At 43.1% G+C, this 20041-nt stretch overlaps 1 protein-coding gene across 3 annotated transcripts in view; it reads right to left on the reverse strand.

Annotated features, from left to right (window-relative positions):
• BICD2 (BICD cargo adaptor 2) overlaps positions 1-20041 on the reverse strand; it is a 119364-nt gene that overhangs the window by 90947 nt on the left and 8376 nt on the right. For 2 of the 3 annotated variants that reach the window (XM_046900172.1, XM_046900173.1), the window contains exon 2: positions 15522-15656. The gene's annotated coding sequence lies outside the window, so the exon portion shown is untranslated. Of the gene's footprint in view, positions 1-15521; positions 15657-18659; positions 18719-20041 lie in introns of those variants that run through there. The other variant, XM_046900171.1, reaches the window with a different exon arrangement.

Below are 20041 nucleotides of genomic sequence, written 5' to 3' on the forward strand. Positions count from 1 at the left end.
AAAAACAAAAGTCCAAGAGGACAGCGTTGTGCACTCAGGGAGGTTGCTGTAGCCCAGGGAGACCCGACAGCACCAAGGAAATGCAGGTGAAAAGATGGAGACAAAGCAACATGGAAGTGGGAGGATGTGAGCAGTGAGCAACAGCTGCTTTGGAACAGAGTTGCCTCCACACCTACTCTGTTGAAAGCAAGTAAGCCTTGTGTCACAGCAAATGTGCTTAATCACATGCTAAAGTGCCAAACGATTCCTCTAAGTATTTAGCTCTTAAAAAACATAATCTGAGAAAAAGTAGAAGTCTGTAAATGCAGGATACTCTACAGCAAAACTGATGTTAATCCCCACCAGCTGTGATGAGGACCAGCCTTTTTGAACAGTGCACCGTGAGACTTCAAAGAGTTTTGCTAATATGTTCGACTTATTGCCTAACGCTCCTCTCTCAGATGACTGCATCCGTCCTGCTGATAACTATGGAAATAGCAGCTTAGAACAAGAGCTGCCTTAGATTGATGATGACGTCAATTGTATGTGGGTATAACTCTTGATCCAATCATTTTGTTCTAGTCACGCCACTGAAATTTTGCTATTTCAAACGCGGTTTTAGCAGTACATGGTGTGCTGTGGTAAAGAATTTGAGGCAGCAGCTTGCCACAAGCAGGGTTTTTTTTCCACGAATAAAGGCAGCCTAAGATTATAAGTGGCTTATCTAGATTTTGGACAAAAGTAAGCTTTATTTAAAACTGATTTCTTAAAGGCAAAGATGTCATATAATAATTCTTCCTTTCCCATAGAACATCACTGATATAATACATATTCACTTTGCTTCTTAAAAATGTTATTAACTGTAATTTCTACAGAACGATGAGATTTAATCATCCTTTTCATAACTACACATACTCCCTAGCCTCAGGGCACTTCCAATTGGAGGTAAACATGATGGGACCTGAGACAAGAGCACAGGAAAAAAAGAGGGTGTGGAGGCTATTAACAAGGAGACAAAGGAAAAAGCAATTGCTCAAAGAGCCAAGCTTATCTGGAAGGATTATCAAACCCAAAAAATAATGGAAGTGTGGGAACACAGAAGATGCCAGGAGAGCATAGGGCAGTTTTCCAGGTCCAATTGCACAGAACCCTGGAAAGAGCCAAAGCCCCATGCTGGAACCACTCAGTGACACATGCCAGTCCCCCTGCGTGCACCTGTGATGAGGACCTATGTGCTGCTAATCACAACGCTGCTGCAAAGACACTGCATGAGGCACACTTCTGTAGCTCAGTGCATTAGGTGCTCTCTGTCCTTTCCCCCTGAGCTCACGGTTTCTCACCACGTCTAGAAGCACTGCAGCAGTGCTGCTCTTTCTGGTCATCCTAAAGAGCATTTTTCCCTGAGAACCAGCTTGCTGGCTCAGTAGATCAATACCAGTGGAAGGAAGCATTGATAAGAAAGATAATGGAGGAAGTGTTTATACAGAACTTGATCTATTGAATAACAAGAAAAAAAATAATAAAAGAAGGAATAAAGAAATAATTGGCAAGATGGCAGAAACAGACCAAAGGAATATAAGAGTCTCTTAGAGTCCAGGCAATAACAATAGTTGCAGAAGCTGAACAAAATCACATACTGGCTTGGGTTGGAAGGTACCTCAGAGATCATCTAGGTCTGACCCCTGCATGGACAGGATTACCAACTGCTAAATCAAGCACTGAACCAGGTTGCCCAGGGCCCCATCCCACACGTCCATGGATGGGGCACCCACGGCTCTCTGGGCAGCCTGTGCCAGCACCTCACTGCTGTTTCAGTGAAAAACTTCCTCCTGACATCCAACCTAAATCTCCCCTCTTTTTAGCTTAAGGCCATTCCCCATTGTCCTACCACTATCTGTTGGATTTTCACTGACGTTTCTATTCCCTGCCCTCGCTGTTCATGCCTAAGACTCTGCAGTTTTTGTAACACAGCACTAGAACAAAAACATCCACATCACACTGCAGTGTGCAACATGCAAACATGTTCCTTGAATTCTGTACTTATCCCTTTACTGTGCTCCTCCACTCGGTGGAGCCGAACACAATGGTGGCAGGAAGGTAGGCAAAGGCACTGGGGAAGGTCTGTGGGCTCCCACACCTCTGTGACATTTCTGTCCCCCCTGCAGTGGACGATTGGTGCATCCCCCACGCAGGACCGGGTAACACTTCCACCTAGTGGACAGTCTGACAGATCTATGCTGTTCTGTACAGCCATGGCTCACGGGCTTTTTTACTTCTCACTGATTTAGACCAAGCTTAAAACGGTGGTATCCAATTCTGTACTAGTATGGTGAGGAGCTCACCTGGGGGAAAAGTGCTCAGATTTCTATCTGGGCCAGTATCCAAGTTTAAAGCAGATCGCTTTGATCAGATGTGATGCCTTGGAACTTTCCAGGCAGGTATTTCATCCAGGAATCCCAGGGCGAGGTTTAGGCAGGGCTGATAGGTATGAATATGTTTTCAACTTAAGTCAAATTGTTTCTAAGCCTAATTCCACCTCCACTGAAGTTAATTCAAAGCTCAGATAAACAAGTAGGCACAGAAAAATGAGTGAAAAAAAACCACAAAACAAAATAACCAACCAAACAACAAACCCACTGTGTCAAACAATAAATACCTAAATCCCAGTCACTGAAGGAAACCAAGTACCCAAATCCCAGCCCTTGAGGAGAACAAATATCCCCATCCTCTGCTCTCCGAGCAGTGCTTTATCAGAGTGCATGTGACAGTTGACTCAAGGTGACCTCTCTCACCTGCAAGGAGAACTCCTGCACAGACAGCTGAATCACCTGCTGAGTTGGCACAAGTGATCAGATTGCTCTGGCAAGTGACAGAGAAATCTTCAGGCTTCAGCTTGACTTCATTATGCAAATACATTCATGCAGTACTCAAAATTAAAGTCAAAAGAGCTGCTTTCCTCTTTCATTTTGAACTCTGATATTTCAAACATTTGTTTTAAAGATGACATTACAAGCAGGGAAACACCCCAAGCAAGCTGTTGGAGCCATGCTCACAGGGCTGAGTTGGTGGCAGATGACATGATGCACAGGGCTGATTCCCACAGCTAAAATAACTGCCCCACCATTTCAGGCTGGTGTGCTGGTACCAGCTAGAGATCAAACCATAAAAATTGGATAAACGGAGGCAAGTAGTGATAGGAAAGGATTAATAGGTTCCCTGGAGATTTCTGAGCTTTCTTTGGTATGTATAAATTTTGGCCTGCAAGTCCCTGCAGGCTTGGGCACAGAGTTTAGGAGTTTCTTGTTGTACCTTCGAAACATACCAGGAAAGCCTGAGGACAATTAGGGATAATACAACCCCTAGACTGATGCTAGGGTAACTTTCTGCATGTTTTGAGCAAGCTCACCCCCAGTTTCTATACCAGTGAGAGAAATAGAAAATGCATATATTTGCCATATCTCTGAGAGATCATCTCTCTTTAAATTTTGAGGTGGTTATTATGATGTAAAAGCCATTTACAAAGCAAAAACAAACAAACAAAAAAAACCCAAAAAACAAACAAACAAAACAAAAAAAACCCCCACCCAAATACAAACAAAAAAACCAACCCAAATCAGAAACTAGTCATTTTACAGCATGATTGCAACACCTCCTGCCTCCTCCTGCAGCACATCAGCTCCCATGTCCTGCAAGTGCACAGTTACAGTGGCAGGGTAGAGACAGTCCATGCAAGCAAGGAACAATCCTCCATAGATGACAAGAGGACCAGGAAATAATGAAATAGAGATGATAATAAAGCCAAGCACACTTCAGGCCTTCTGCATGGGCTCATAAAAAAAGGGTGTGGGTAGGAAGTGGAGACAAACAGCATTTCACACTCTGACAAACAACAGTGGTTAAGCATGGGAGGAAGGCTGATGACAGGGTAGGTGTGGCTGAAGAGATGCTAGAGGAGCTGAGGCAGTAAAGCTGACAAGAAGTTCTGGAGTAGCTGCTATCAGGTGAAAAGCTAAACAGTTTTTTGTGGATGCATGGGGGGTTCACCTTCCTCAGCAGGAGGAACAGCTACATCCTGCCACATGTTCTGAGAACTCTGGTCGGCGGAGGGTTAACCTTGGCACCCAAGACAAGGGTGAATTAAATCTTCCCTCTTTGCTCTAGCTCCTTCTTACTTAATAAAACCATCTTTTCATGGGGCTGAAAATAAGATGTGAAGCACCAAAGCCACAGTCAGAAGGATTTGGTAGTTCTCAGTTGTCATCATGGATGCAGGAGGTAAGGGTTGTGAAGAAAAACAGTTACCTATTTAGTCACAGAAGCTCTTTTCTGCTCCAAGTGGGACAGCAACAGCTCTCAGGAATCCTGGAAACACACACTATGCAACGCACAAAAGTTGAGGGGAATTCTGAGAAGGAATATTTTGCAAGGGAATATACCAAAGCTGACATACATCCTCTGCATTATCATTTCTAAAGGAGCATTGTATGCAGCAGTCCAGAATACATCTACAATCCTGGGAGAAGCAGGTTCTTTTTCAAAGCTAATGCATTTCCTTCATCTATATGGAGTGACATGTGATATTTATGCTGCACAGGGATATTTTCTTCAGCAGTCCAGATGTAACTGATAGGTTACAGGCTGCTGTGCCTCCTGGAAAGCATATACCTTCATAGAAAAACATCAAGGTCTTGTAGACAGTCAGCTGGGATAGAGGAAATGAAACCTGCAGCTGTAGCTGAGCGGTTGCTATTATGGGGTTAATTAGGCATTAACAACTGAGGTACAGCTCACATTTTTCTGAGGATTAGTGACCATCTGGAAGAAACTGATGGCCTAGGAAACCCTCATCATCAGTGTTTAGGGCTTGTCCTTTCTCAAGGTCATTAGTAGAACTGCAGGGTAAGGCTGGACCAGGGGCCAAATGCCAGTTCCAACCACTCCATCAGGGCCCATAGAAGTTTGCACCTAGCTTTGGTGTTTCCTTCTGATAATCTGTTACTGGTGAGAAGGTTCCAAGAGCATTCAGAATGATGTCTGAATGATGAATAAAACCTTCACGTATCAAGTAGGTTTAATCTGCTTAGTTCATCATCTCTATCAGTTAACTTGTTTTGCAAACAAAGGTTCTCCCCTGGAGCTGCTAAGCAGCCGTTGTGCTGATGTCACCCCCAAACACACCACCACTACAATGTGGCTCAGTGTTCTGCCTGCCATACCCACCAGCAAGAAACATGCCTCCCCCCCGCCCCCCAAAAAAAAGAAAAAAAAAGTTGGAATTGCAGGATAACCCATCCAAATAGAAAGACTGTCCTGTCTGTTCCCTTGGAATTAAGTTGGAAGGATTATATCATCAACATTTTTTATACATCTATGAGAATGCACACACTGGTAGCATCATCCAAGGAGCTGTGAACATTTTGTACCTTGCAAAACGGTTGGATTATCATGTAGCTACAGTTTTGCAAAGACAAGAGATACAGCGTGGCTCTGTGTGGTTAAAATAGGCTTTACAGTTCCAACCACCTTCTCTCTGCTTCTTAGCCTTACCTTGAATTCTGAACAGAGGCAAAATCTCCCCACCTCCTTATTTAAGTCAGTATTACTTCCCACTTCTTCTGATGTATGTATTTCTAAACCTATCTATCAAACATCTTTCCACTTCATCTCCAAAGACTTTCTACACATTTGGTACTCAGAAATGAAAGTTTTCATGGGGCTACCTACTTAGGCTGAAGTGCGTCTTTTTCCACGTGCCTGCTCTCATAGAAACTCCCAAGACATGCAACCTACACTAAGAAGCATTCAGCAGATGGAAGTCATCTGCCTCCAAGTGCCCAGTTAACATAGTTGTTTTTCTTTTCCTTTCCTTTCTAATCTAGAACTAATTTCAGTTTTATGTATTTTTGTATCTACATCCTCAGCTCATGACTGACTGCCATTAGAGGGCTTCTGCTTTGGCACACAAACACATGGTACAAAGCTGCTGGCTCTGCCTTTGGTCCTGAGCTCCTCTACTTCATTAGGATCCCCTAAATAAGTTCTGGAGGTGCTTAGAGGGACAGATGAGTTTCCCCGGCTGCCCTTCCTGTCCTGCCGCAGATTAGGCCTCTTCTTCCCCTTTCTATAATAGAATTAGCTGGAATGAATACACTCTGGCTTTCCAGCTGCCTCAGTTCATTGCCCACTGTATTAACCAAGACTCTGATTTAGTTCATCCCAGCAGGACTCTCCAGGGATAACCTGAAATTGCTTTTTACTTGATTACTTTATGTCCCTCGGTTGCTTCCAGCAAGGCAATTTTCCAAGTTTTTTTTTTTTAAATCAGAATAAATGGTTTTCTATTTTGTCACTCAGAAATTTATTTAATAAGCGTTTCTCCCTGCCCTCCCCACAGCCAGAGCTGTTACTGGGCTCTGCACAGAGGAGCCCTGAAGCAAATCTGTGAAAGCTATTCACCAAATCTGCTGTTGGCCAAGTCCAGCTAAGGAAGGTTCCGCTCAGAATGGTTCCCTTCTTTCCCTCCTGCTCTCTGTGTGTGGGGAAAAGATCCAAAGAATTCACCGTGCTTCATTCTAAAGAATTGAAAGCAAAACAGTTGCAAAACACACTGAGGACAACACAAGAACTTCCCCAGAGTATTCTATGGGCCAAGTTTGTCCAGGTCAGACTAATGGGAACTGCCCCCTGTGCCCCAGCGATGGCACCTCACCCCACAGAGCTGCATGAACAGGCACAAAGGCAGTGGTGTCTGCAGCCTGCAGCTGGGGTGTGAAGCCAGGCACCAGAAGGCTCCTCAGCATCCCCATTACCTCCTGGCTCCAAGCTTCTGCCAAACCTGCACGTGGAAATAGAACAAACTCATTTCCACCAGAGTGAAGAAAGCACGGCACAGCAGCACGAGCCATAAAAACTCTCCTCAATATCTTTAAACTCACTTTTGCTCAAGTTATGAGCAGCTGGGAAGTGTGACATTATCTGAGTCCATTCCTGCTTGACCAGAAGCAATGGTCATTTGACTAAAACAAATTGCTGTGATGATAACTAATTACATTGAAAGCAAACCTGCTAACACCAAGATAGATTTTCCTTCCCCTCCCAGCAGAGGTGGTCAGATGTGTGTTAAATAGATCTAGATTTTAGTAAAATATGTATTTGTTCATTGTTTGCCTTCAGCCTCTACTTACTGATTTAAGTCTAGGCTTAAGTCAATACATCACATCCAACAAGCACTGTTCTCCACCACCATTTGCTCCATTTTCTCTCTAGCATTTGTCCAGACAGTGAAAAATTATTCTAGGATTACTAAGCAAACATATATTGTTTCAAGTGCTTAAAACTCAGGAGTTTTCACTATTTCCCTGCTACCAAAAATATTGTTGAGCACATTTGTCTTCTGAAAGTGATTTGCAATATCTGATAAACTCACATGTGAGCATGCTGTACCCAGGAGGTGAGGACCAGCACTTCTCACACCAAAGCATTTATCTACATTGTGGGGCAGTGGGGAAATCCCAGAAAGCTCTCTCAACAGTGTTGCCTGTCATTCTTTCCAAATGACCTTTCCCTTCTTTCTTCTACTCAGCTCTGACCAGCACAAGGCGAAGCCCACAAGCAGCCCTTCCAGGACAGCTAACCCAGACATCAACTGCCAACCCATAGCCCTCAAGTGATTACAGCAGACAGGAAAGAAAACAATGAAAAGCTCCTCTCAAAGCGCCAAGACGAAAACAAAAGTGATATTATTGCTTTCCTGTTGCCATTTTCCTTGGAAAATGTTATTTCCATATGCAAAACAGGTTTATTTGAAATAGGGCTGCATATCTCCCACTCCTAATTGCTCCAGTTCCCCAGGAAATCCCATGGTCTGTGCTCTTAAGAGTTTTTATTCTCAGATAATCTGTGTGTTTGGCATATGTCCATAGGGCCACTTATTGTCTCCTTTGACGCATAGTGTATGTTCTAAAACCCTTAAAGGCTTAACCAAAACCCCTTGTTGTTGTGCTCCATTTCTCCAAGTGTTCTCACTGAACACAAATAGTATTGTTTTGTTATCAGTTATAAATCTGTTGATCCAAATAACACTGTCAATAACACAAGTGCATATTTCCATCTCTTTAAACAGTAAGCCACGCTCTTAGGCAAATGCCACAAACATTTTAGTGTTTCTGAGTGCTGTATTTAACTCAATAAAATACAAGAACACAAGGGGGAAGAGAGACAGGACAGTGAAAAACTGGAGACAGAGGAATGGTGGGTGGGATTCTCACAAGCCTGTGGCTAACCATGGGGCAATGGTTACAGGAGAGTCAATGCCATCACTTCTTCAGGAAGGGGAAGATGCTGCCTTTCTGTCTCCTCCTTCCTCATGCTGCCATTATTACCCACCAGACTCTTGTTTACTAGCCAGGTCTGCTAAATGGCTGCAAGCCATCCCATTATCTGCACAGTTAGCCTGCTGAACCAGCCCACAGTGTTGCAAGGTAGCAAAGCAGCAAGGTACAAAACTTTCTGAGTTGATTAGTGCCTAATCTTGCACTTCAGCTATGGGGGCTTTTTTGGGGAGCAGTACTACTATCTTTCTATACTTACAGCCTTCACATGTCTATTTAGCTGAACACTGCTTAATATATTTGATTATACACACATGGAAACCACCTTACGTTAATTGAAGTTTTTCCTCATCTCTGATTGTTTTCTGAAGGTCCTTAGAAGTAAAAGCAGAAGAGGAGAAAGGGGGAAAAGCAATACAAGGACCCAAAATGTTCCCCCATTCCTTCACCCCAGGGAGGCAGCCTGGCTACACTGGAACTATCTAAAATTCCCACTGTTTCAAATGGATGCTTTTTCAGCACCGTTTGTATAGGCTGAACCAAACTGTAAGTATTCAACCAGGCACAGAAAATTACAGCAAATTCTGACATCTTTCTTTGTTAAGAACACAAAGCCAATGTACTTAACACATTTTTTTTGATTCTGTCAGGAAAGGCAGATTTTGTATCTTGCCTTTTACATCTCAACCACTGTGTCTTGGTCATCCCTGTCACCTAGAGGGCCCTATTTGCCTGTAACATCCTAAATGGCACCAAGAGTGTTTTTAGAGCAATAAAATCAATTTGTGACAAATGTTCCAAGTGAGAAAACAATGTTCTGTAACTAACTTACTTTTACACTGAACACACTGAAATAATGGTAAAAGCATTGTTTTTATGCTATTGCCTTTGTGTTGTTGTAACATATGTAAGAATACTAGATAAGATCTTCCCATTCAATTCTTGCTCTCTGTATGTGGTCTAAGAATCTAATTACAGGTCCAGACAACAAAACATACATCACCTATGGCTCTGTGATTGGCTGGAGTGAACAGGAAAAGGGCTGCACTAACACTAAATATCTCAGCTTTTACTACAGGGCAGACACAACATTATACCAGGCACAGAATTAAGCAGTTCAAGCCCTGCACAGTTAGTTATTCTGGAAAATTTGAAAGATATAATTGAGGTCTTTCTAAAACAGCAGTTATCAAAATAGTAGTTTCGGATGACCCTCATATTAACTCACCCTTACCCATTGATTGAATTAACACAATTAGCCACCACAGCTAGAATATAAATAACATAAAATACCCCTTTTCTAGGATATGCAAAGTTGATCTGTAAGTACTGAAGCTGCTGCTCCTTTGCAGGGTTATTTGTGAGTTTATAGAGTCTGTAACTTACAAAGCAGAACAGTATTTATAATGCACATGTGTCCTTCAACTAGCTTATTCTGTGGCTATTGTGTACTAATTAGATTCTGTTGAAATTTGTGATCTAGGAACTCTGGTCAAAGGGGAGGATCAGTCATTTAATTATATAGAATCATAGAATCGCTAAGGTTGGAAAAGACCCACAGGATCATCCAGTCCAACCATTCGCCCTTCACCAATGGTTCTCGCTAAACCATGTCCCTCAGCACAACATCCAAACGCTCTTTGACCACCACCAGGGTCGGTGACTCCACCACCTCCCTGGGCAGCCCATTCCAGTGCCTGACCACCCTTTCAGAGAAGTAGTATTTCCTAACATCCAGCCTGAACCTTCCCTGGCACAGCTTGAAGCCATTCCTTCTAGTCCTATCACTAGTTACATGAGAGAAGAGGCTGACCCCCAGCTCACTACAACCTCCCTTCAGGTAGTTATAGAGAGCAATAAGGTCTCCCCTGAGCCTCCTCTTCTCTAGACTGAACAGCCCCAGCTCCTTCAGCCGCTCCTCATAAGGCCTATGCTCATATTCTGCATAAGATACTGTTTTTTAATCATCACATGGTATATTCCTTTATCCAGCTGGATACAGGCTCTGTTCAGAGATGTACATACAGATTGATTACAAAATAGTTAATATTTTATGAGTAAAACAAATACTATCAATTAAATTAAATTTGCTGTGTTTGTATCAAAGATTCAGTATGTTAAGAGGGAAAATCTTACCAAAAACAGGTAAGCAAGGAATTGAAACACCTAGAAGATATGCCTGATATTACTTATGCCAACAAAATCACTGCTTCAGCAAAACTGCCTATCCAACAGCACTCCAACTATGGCCCTTTGTTATTTCTCACATAGCACGCATCTTTGTATTTTGTATGAAATTACTGCAGAGGAAGGAGATCAGAACTCAGCCCTAGCACAGGAGCGTGTCTTCTCAGTTCTCCTGAAGCCCATGTTTCTCCCAGTTCTGTTGAAATTTCACCAGTGTGATCTTTTCCAGCCCTAAAAATGTGGTGGTGCATAAAAATAAACAAAACCAAAAAAGTCAATAACCAACCACTAGAATTCACGGAACAACAACAAAAGATTAGAACAAGGGACAGATTACTTGGGCTTCTATTTCAGTCTTACTGATTTGCACTATAGTATTTGGAAATAAAAGTCTGTTGAAACAAAAGCAGCTTTCCACAGCCCCTCTATCATCCAATTTTTTGATAAGTCACCTCAGATGTTTGCATAATGGTTCACAGGTGTGCAGCACCTGGAAGTAGTCTCAGGCCCTTTTGTGAGCTCTTTTCTGGCACCATTGACATCCGTGGCTTGCCTGAAGTCAGGGTACAGCCTTGTTGTTTTGTTCTCTCTTCGCTAAGTGCGTAGATGTAGCCATCTGTTTACTAAAGACTGTCATTAATTAATAACAACTCAAACTATTGGGACAATGCATCATTAAGATTAATTACTAGCTAGGCCACAAAGGGTATGACAGTTGCAAAACTACCAAGTCAGAAGATACTGGAGCATCTCACTAAGTCATAGGATCTCTATTAAATCAAGTTATACCAGTTCCATTTAACAGTCTGTTAAACTCCAACACATGAAGCATTTTTAAAAAGTGGAAACTGTGAGTGTTGCTTTCCATCTGCACCATACTAATCTCACAGAATGTTTTGTTTAACATCAGCTGACAGACAAACCACTGCATACAGATGAATGAATCGCAACACACAACAATCTCTTGCACGTATTGCGTTCAAGAGCTCCCCTAATCTTGGTGCTTTGTGTACACAGTTGATACTGACACAGATTTGAAGGAAGGAGAAAAGGCAGTGGATAATCAGGAATCATGCTTGCTTTCTACCAATCATTAGAGGCCTGCTGCTATTTACTGTGGCATAGACAACTCCCAGCAGCAGGACCCCTGAGCTGGCCAGGCAGACTGCACACACAGTGCTGCTTTGAGGGCTGCAAGGCAGATGACCCAGTCTGGTAAGTCCTCTGTATGAAAATGTAAAAGCAACTCGAATGAGACAAAGCTTCAGTACCTGACCTGAGCCATTCATGATGAAATACAGACAGTAGAAAATATTTTAGGGCAATAAATCTTGGTTGCTACACTACAGTGCAATTGGGACTCACAAAATTAGAAACCGGCACAAAGAAGCCTTAGTAGATCACAGTTTAACACATCTACAGCTCTTACATACATTCAAAGTAAGAGCCCAAAGACATTCACTGTAAAAGACTCTTATCGAAGTTCTGTATTTCTGACTGAAGAGCTCCTGAGAGATAGAAAATTACCCAAGAAAGGAATGCTTTATCAGGTCACCCTTTCCAGCACACCCAGCCCACACAGAGCTTCCAAACAAGCCTTGATTAATGCAGCACATCCCACTTCCTACTTACGGATGCAAAAAAAATAAGAGGCTTACTTTTATTTTTAGTCAGTGACTCATTGTTACCTTGCATCTATTTAGAAATAGGGAAAGAAACAATGTCTCAGATGTCTTTCTCAGGATTTAAAAAACAACAGGAATAAATTATATTGAATCATCATACTGATTCGTACTTCTTGCTCTGATTTATTTTTGTGGAAATGGATCCTCAACTACATCTCAAATACCCTGAGAACATCTATGCCCTTTCCTTTTCTTTTTCTCCTTTGGATTTGCCTTGTGAATTTCTCAGGAAATAGCCCAAATCCCAGAGCAATGCACCACAGCTTCTTTACTGCACTGTATTTGGTAACCGGGACCTGTGCTGCTTCTCTCCTGCCCTAGGCCTTGGTGTATGCTGGAAGCACAGCTCTGACTTCTGAAGCATCCCAGTAAATCCACATCATGGAACAAGACGCAGGCAGACAAGAGCAGAAGTGGAGTCCTTCCATGGAGAAAACAGACAAGTGGGAATTTTATCCCTGTAAGAACGTTTCATTCCTGGGTGAAATTAGCACCATCTGTTCCATCTTCACTGCATTTTTCCTTAGAAGCTCCTGCCTTGTTGCAGAATCAGCGAGAAGACCAGGGCAAGAGGCAAACAGTTATCAGGTTTTTTTAACACCACTTCAGCTACTTCTCCACTCAGAAGGGCTGTCCATGCAATTGAGTAACACCTTTACATGAATATTCACTGCCTTGACCTTGGTAATACACCTGGGACAGTGGTACTCCCCAGACAGGTGTTACGGCCTTTCTGAAGGTAGAAATACTGCAAAGAGAAAAGAGGGCCTGGGCTCCACAGTGTTCCAGCAAGGCTGTCCGAAACTTTGGGGTACTTTGTAATGAACCTATGCTCTGAGTACAAGTCTCCATCTTCACCACTGTTATATAAACAGCCCTTATTAGCACCCTGAATTTTTAGTGCCTGTTTGAATCACACCTGCATTCAGGCCCTTTGGAATGGGGTTTCAGACAAGCTTCCAAGCTTGCCTGCTGCTTGGAACAAACAGAATCTGACTGAGAGATGTAAATGGTCATTAAAGTCAATTTGGCTTAAAGTACCTTTCTGGCTTCACACTATGAACTTTACAGTTCTGTTCCTACCGTGAGGAACATACGTACTGCAAAGACACTACTGTCTGCATTCACAAGCACCTGAAAGGCTGTTATGTTTTTGCTCCAGGAGTTTGTCTATCAGGAATGATTAAATGTAAAACTGCCTCTGGCTCGAGAAATCAGTGCTGTAGATCTCAGGGACAAGAGGGGGCACACATAGGAATTATCACACACTTCCCTTGCTCTTAAATGCAATCCTGGGTATCCCCCACCATTTGTCATGGACTTGTTGCTAGCATGCAGGTGCCCCAGCTTTAAACACATGAGCTGCAGGGCTGCAGTGCTCATGTGCCCATTGGTAGTCTCATCCACAAGGCAATGCTCATGCCCTAAAACAGCTACATGAGTACTCATTGAGTACAAGTAGGGGATGAAATAACCGTGCTGAATGTAGATATCTGCCTTGTAGGTGTCTAATGTCCAATTGCATGAATCCTGGGCACTGTATAATCATCTCTGTTTCTACTCTCAATTATATGAATAGTTAATCCCCACTGTGATGCTTGCATAAATTTAATTTGAGAAAAAATGAGATTGCAAATTAAAGGAAACACAGAAACACGCATAGTGCAATCTCTCTTCCGAGCTCAAACCCACTAAGGCCTCCATTGCTTCATTAGACGTGTGGAACAGCACTTCTGTAATTATCAGATGCCCCTGAGACCACAGCTGCTAAATCTGGCCTGTGACAAATTCCCCCACTTTAGAAGTAGAAAGAGAGTATTATCAAAACAGGTGGTTTATCAGTGGTAAGCCTCAAGATCCAGGCTAGTGATGCACAGCAAAGCAGCTGGCCAGTGCCTCACTGCCTTACAGCACTGCAGCATGCTTCCTTAGCTCTCGTCTTTTGTCTAAGTCTCAGCTACAGCATCTATTAATATACACATGTAAAGACTGTTAAACATCAGAGCATGCCAGACATTTCATAACCACCCCAGAAATGCTGCATCAGTACAAGCACTATATTTAGTGATGACTACAGGAACTGGGTTGGAATAATTCAGTTCTCCTCCTCTCTCCAGCCTATCTTATTTGCATCCATCCGTCAGCTAGAAGCTCTTAAGGTGTGGATCATTAAGTCTCCGTGCCCATGCCACTGTGGGAATGAAGATTACACACTGTGTGCCTTTGAGTGCTACGTGTGCCTTTGAACATCATTTGATTTGTTCGCTGTCAGAGAAAAGCAAGAAGTTAAACAGTACTTGGATTTGCTTTGCTACAGCAGTCACTCTTTTCCTGTATGACCACAAAGCAAGTACTGCCACGTCTTCTGATTCAGAACCCCAAACTCTAAGCACAAAACCACAGGTCATTTAAAAAATAAAAATAAAAATAAATGGAGGCCAGAGAAAGAAACAGCTCATTTTGCAAGAGGTAGAACCAGGTCTATTTTCCTTCCTTTCAAGGCCAGACAGAGTTTATATTTCAGAAAAAATGCTTCAAGCAGAAACTCAAATGTAACAACAACCCCTCTGGTCAGCTGAGCTTGCAGCCTGGAGGGACAGTGGCTGAGGACAGTGCCACCACCTTCCTGTCTCTGGGCTTTAGGAGATGCTGGCATCTAGGCTGTATTTTCACAGGAAGTCCAAGCTGCTTAATGCCAATTTTGCTTTGCAGGACACTAGTCTGAAACTGGTTTTCAGCTCTGTTTTATTCCCACCACGTACAGAAAAGCCAGAGCACCTCAGTTTGTAACCCAGCAACAGCAGAGCTCAGCTTGGCAGGCACTGGCTGGCTCTGGAGTGCTGTAGCCTCAGCCCCTGCGGCTAAGACACCCTGAGCCTGCAGAGTTGAGCAGCAACAGAGACAAAACAGAAAAGCATCCCTGCAGATGGGTAAGGAGAGCAGCATGGGAGCAAAGCTGCCGCCAAGGGCCTCCATCCCCACAGATGGGAACAAGGCCACACGATGGCAGACTTTGTGCACAAATAATTTGCACACAGCAGCCACAGGCACAGAGCAGCAGGGCCAATACCTGCAGCAGAAGAGGATTAGCAGGGCTGGAGCACTGCTAACAAATTCCTCCCACTTCTGGCCACAAAAGGCAGTAGATGTTAAAATGTTAAGCACTAATAAAGAGAAAAATAAATAAATCCCTACTGGGGAGTTAAAGAAACTCAGAGCACTTTGCCAAGTGGAGCATACACTTGGAGAAGTGTATTTACGAGAGTAGCCACAGCCTTCTGAGCTGCACAGAATATCTCTGGCCATATCTGTGTGCCTGTGACACGTAAGCAGTACTCACCACGATGTAAATATGCTGGCTCCACAGTTCTGGACCAGCTGTAGTAGAATTTGATGCTCATTCATTTCGAGACATGTAAGCATCCAGCTAGCCAGCAGAGGTGTAGGGCAGTAGCATGGAGTATCTCCATCATACCTGGCCAAAAGGATAAGAGCTGTCACTCAAGAATCACCACAGTAGCCTGTAATTAGCAATATTGTCATTGGTAATAATGAGAAACAACAAAGAACAGGAAATGAGGATTTCTATGGAGTCTGTCAGTAGGGTCTGGAATACACGTAGGTTTTGTCTTGTGCTTCTTCAACCTCTATAACCACTGGCTTAGTACTGATTGGAAATCACAGATTTCTGCTGTAACAAAGAAAGTTTTCTGTAAGGAAATAACTAAAGCATGCTGATCTGCTTTCTACAGCATATTAGAAAGCCTATGATGAATTTGAAGAAAATATAATTTTGACTAGATACAACAGTTTATGGAAAGAGACTGAGGAAAAAGAGTCACAGAGGTCATCAGAGCATTCTGCTTGGTTCTCAGCGTGATTGAGGAACTGTATCAAACAAGAAAGTCCTGCTTCTAGATCAAAATTAGGCCTAACCCTTTAATTTCAGCAGACTTTAACACAATTGTTACTGCTTTCAGTTGTAATGTTACTACTGTGAATTAGTAATCATGGTAAATAATTTTATAGGAGGGTACAGAATGAGAAAAGTCTGAGGGAGGTACAGTGTGATCCACTCTTGTATGATTCTGCAAAACCTTCCCCAGCTGAACCTCAGTCCTCCTGCCACACACCCAAAGGAAGACATGCCTGTCTCCTATTGCCCAGAATAAAAGCATAACCTTGGGTGAGCGATGGTCTGGCAGCTTAGAGGAGTGGGCTGTACTTGTTAGTTTCTTTACCCTCTCCTTCTCAAAAGCATTCACAACTGAGAATCAGGAAGGCACATGTAGAGCAGCTACACCCTGCAAAATGCAGCTGACATGGAGAAGTAATTCTCCCTCACTTATGAGTTCTTTTCGGTCCCACAGCAATTGTTTTATCAGATTTTATTTGAAGAAAATAAGTAGCAGCCAGGAGAACAGGAGAGACCAATTTGCTCTATCCTGACTTTTATCCAAAGGGTTGGTTGAGAGGTGTTATAGGAGTGTTTTAATCCATCAAAAATGTGATGACTTAATAAGTAATTACTACTCTGAATGAGTACCATCACTGGGGCCTCCTTAAGAGAATATTTCTACATTTGTTTTAAAGCCTGGCCATGTGACAGATCTGTGTACACACAGTACCCAATTAGTGTCAAGTCTAAGAGCTCCTCATCATGCAGCTCATTCCTCTCCTGGAAGCAATTTTCCCAGCTTGCAAAGAGCAAATCACCTTTCCCCATCTCAGGGGATATTTGCCAAATAAGGGAAAAATAAACACATATAACACACGACAAAGAATTAATTAGATAATATCCTCTCAGTGCTTTGTAGATGCAGAGTGTTATCTACTTTAAGTGCTAAACATTACACCCAATTAAATGGCAGGGTAGGTGAGACTCTGGCACTTGAACAGGGCAAATGGCTGCGGAAAACTAATGGCACAACCTGCTTCTATCTCAGCATGCTCTGGGGAAAAGGGATTTTATTCCATTTAGATGATCTGGTCCCAGAGCATCTCTAAGCATTTAATTCAGCTCCCACTCACAGCAACAGAAGGATTGTCACTGACTTGGCTGAAAGCAGGTTTAGATTCTAAACACTGGCATGAAGTGATGGTATGTTAGACCTGTTACTCGAGTTAAGAGAGGCCTCAGATCACACCCACAGGGTGGGCTCGGTGCAAAGGGAGGTGAGCACACTTCTCTGCAGGTCCCTCCAGGGAGCCCTGCCTCTGACAGCTCCAGAAGGTGGTTGCTTCCCTTGCTACAAAGGAAAAGCATTTCACAGTTTCTTGGATTCAATCAGTAGGGTTGCTAATCACTCGCATACTCCATTTGCGATCAGAGACTAAAGCTAGTAAGTAATCAAATCTGACAAAAGAAATAATTATGGCAGGTTATGATATAGTTAATTTAAACGCACACAAGAAAATCTTGTTCCAGATTTACCTGCAATCAGCTTTTCTCTTTAAGTTGAAGTTACAAGTTCCCCACGATTCCTCATACATCACATATACAGTGTGAACACAGCTAGTTGCAACACTTCAGCACATGTTTCTGGAAGCCTGAGCACTAAGAGGCATCCTGCTTCAATGCATTTCACTGGCTCAGGAAACTCCACTTTGCTTTGCATTCCCAGTCTTTGATTCTCTCTCACTAATTGTGTTACGAATTACTCTTAGGGTGAAATTTTTGACAGGTACAAAAGATCCATACATTCTAATTTTAGAGTTATTTCTGTTCAGTTTAACCTTTCTCCCACATCCTATTTCCAATGTGGAGTTGAGTCTTCTCCTGACCAAAGTCCGCTCTCTAGAGACTGTGACACAGACAGAGCTATATCTCTGCAGTCCTACGTAACATCACTTATGAGCAGACAGCATATCCTATTTCCTCACGTGTAGATACCACAGGTAAGTTTACAAGCTGAGGCTTGACCAGTTTGTCATAACTATCTGAGAGCACTGCCAGCAGCTGCATTAGGAAGTCAACACAGCTTTCTCAAGGCAGCTAGGGCTGCACGTAGATGCTTGGCTCAGACTTCTCTCAGCACTGCTCTCTAAACTTCTCTCCTGTTTTGGAATCCAAAACAGCAAAAAAATAACACGTCAGATCTTTTCTGTCTTCCGGTCTCTCCAGAAACACGAATACACAAAGAGAAGAGCAGAGGATACATGACCTGCTCCACACACCCTGTCATCTAGCAGCAATTGTATCCGGGCAAAACTGTTAGCTTAATTTGACAAGTGAGCTAACTTGACCACACCTTGTGTGATCAATAGACACACGGCACTATTGGAATGTCCCCAGTAGTCACCTATCACACCAGCAATCACCCTTTACTCACCACACACACACTTTCAAGTGAGCGGATATGATTTGCCTGTAATGCCCACTGGGGAAAAGAAGTATTTACACCAAGACTCTAACAAGAATCTTACAACAGTTAAATCAAACCCAGAAAAATATTTCAGTCCAGAAATAGTAGGTTACCTCTACACACATGGAGGAGAAGACCAGGAGACCATGGGAGCCAGAGCACTTCCTCAGGTAAGAATGTTAAGGGCCAAAGGCAAGTCCAAGGAAGGCATAATTAATTAGTTAATTATTTACCTGAGCTGCAGTGGAAAGCATCAAGATGAAAATGTTTGTTTGAGCACAGCTGGTAAATAGTGAGTGCTGGGCATCCTTTACTCTCATGTTCAGGAGAGATATCCCCTCCTTCCCACCATTCTATTGTCTTTTGGTGAAAGCTGGGTGGCCAGAAGTCTTCTGCTAGATGAGGCACAGCTCTCATAAACAGAAAAAACTCAGGGATGAGTTTAATATTGTGTGCTGAAGATATTACATGCATTAGGAGCGAACAATAAAGGCTCTGAGGGAGCACTGATGAAGTGTACTGCAGGTGTAGCACAAGAAAAGCCAAGCAGGAGGATGCTTTGCTTCAGGTTATTCTAAAGGAGGAGGTGCAAACTACAAAGAAAGTTTGCATCTCTGCCTTCTGCCAACGACAGAACATTAAATCCATAATCAGTGTAAATTGGAACTCAGAGCAGCAGGGTACCGATGTACACAGAGCAAGAGGGGCACGGCTCACAGGTGCTGCACAGGCTGCTCATTGAAGCATGCAGTCACTACCACAGGGGAAACTGACTGTGAAGAGCTCCAGAATCTCAAGCACCTTTGTCTTTCAGGACTGTCCATCCTGATTTCCAACACTGGCTCTTATCAGAACTCAAGGAGCCACTAATAGAATTACAAACAGCAAACAAACTGCTGAAAAGAGCAAAGAGAAACTCCCCTGCTTAACTCAGGCTCATCACAGCCTGGCAGCTGGATCCAGCTTGGGCTGCTCCCAGGTGCTTTCTAAGAGCAGGGAGACAATGTAGAGTGAATGACACTTAACCCTACAGCAAATGGAGGACTTACACCCACTCACTGAAATTATATGCCTTCCTAGAAAAGCACACCTAATGTGATTAAAAATCTAACTTCCAGCTATGAATTCCAGAGAATTTTTGTGCCTATCAAAGGTTTAGGCACAAATCGATTGCAGAGTGCACAAAGAGAGCTTAGAGACCTGTTTGCCATAGTGAAAACAAATGTCAGGCTGGGGAGGAAATACAAACACTTTACTTGCTTCAGCTGATTTAGGTGCTTGAATTGCTGTCAGATTAGTAATAAGCTCAGTGAGGGTTACTGGGGAACTGATCATGGCTGAGGGCAGGCAGGGAGCAAACGCCCAGCAAGGCTCCTGTCTCTCTGAATGACTCTTGGCAATCTAATCAGCACAGCCTGCTTTGCCTCATTCACATCCCAAGCACTTGCAAACACAGCCGGGGTCCCTGGTGTGAGGTTGTTTTCAAGCTTATTAC

This window comes from Gallus gallus, chromosome 12 (genome assembly GCF_016699485.2).
Source record: "Gallus gallus isolate bGalGal1 chromosome 12, bGalGal1.mat.broiler.GRCg7b, whole genome shotgun sequence".
Taxonomy (NCBI): domain Eukaryota; kingdom Metazoa; phylum Chordata; class Aves; order Galliformes; family Phasianidae; genus Gallus; species Gallus gallus.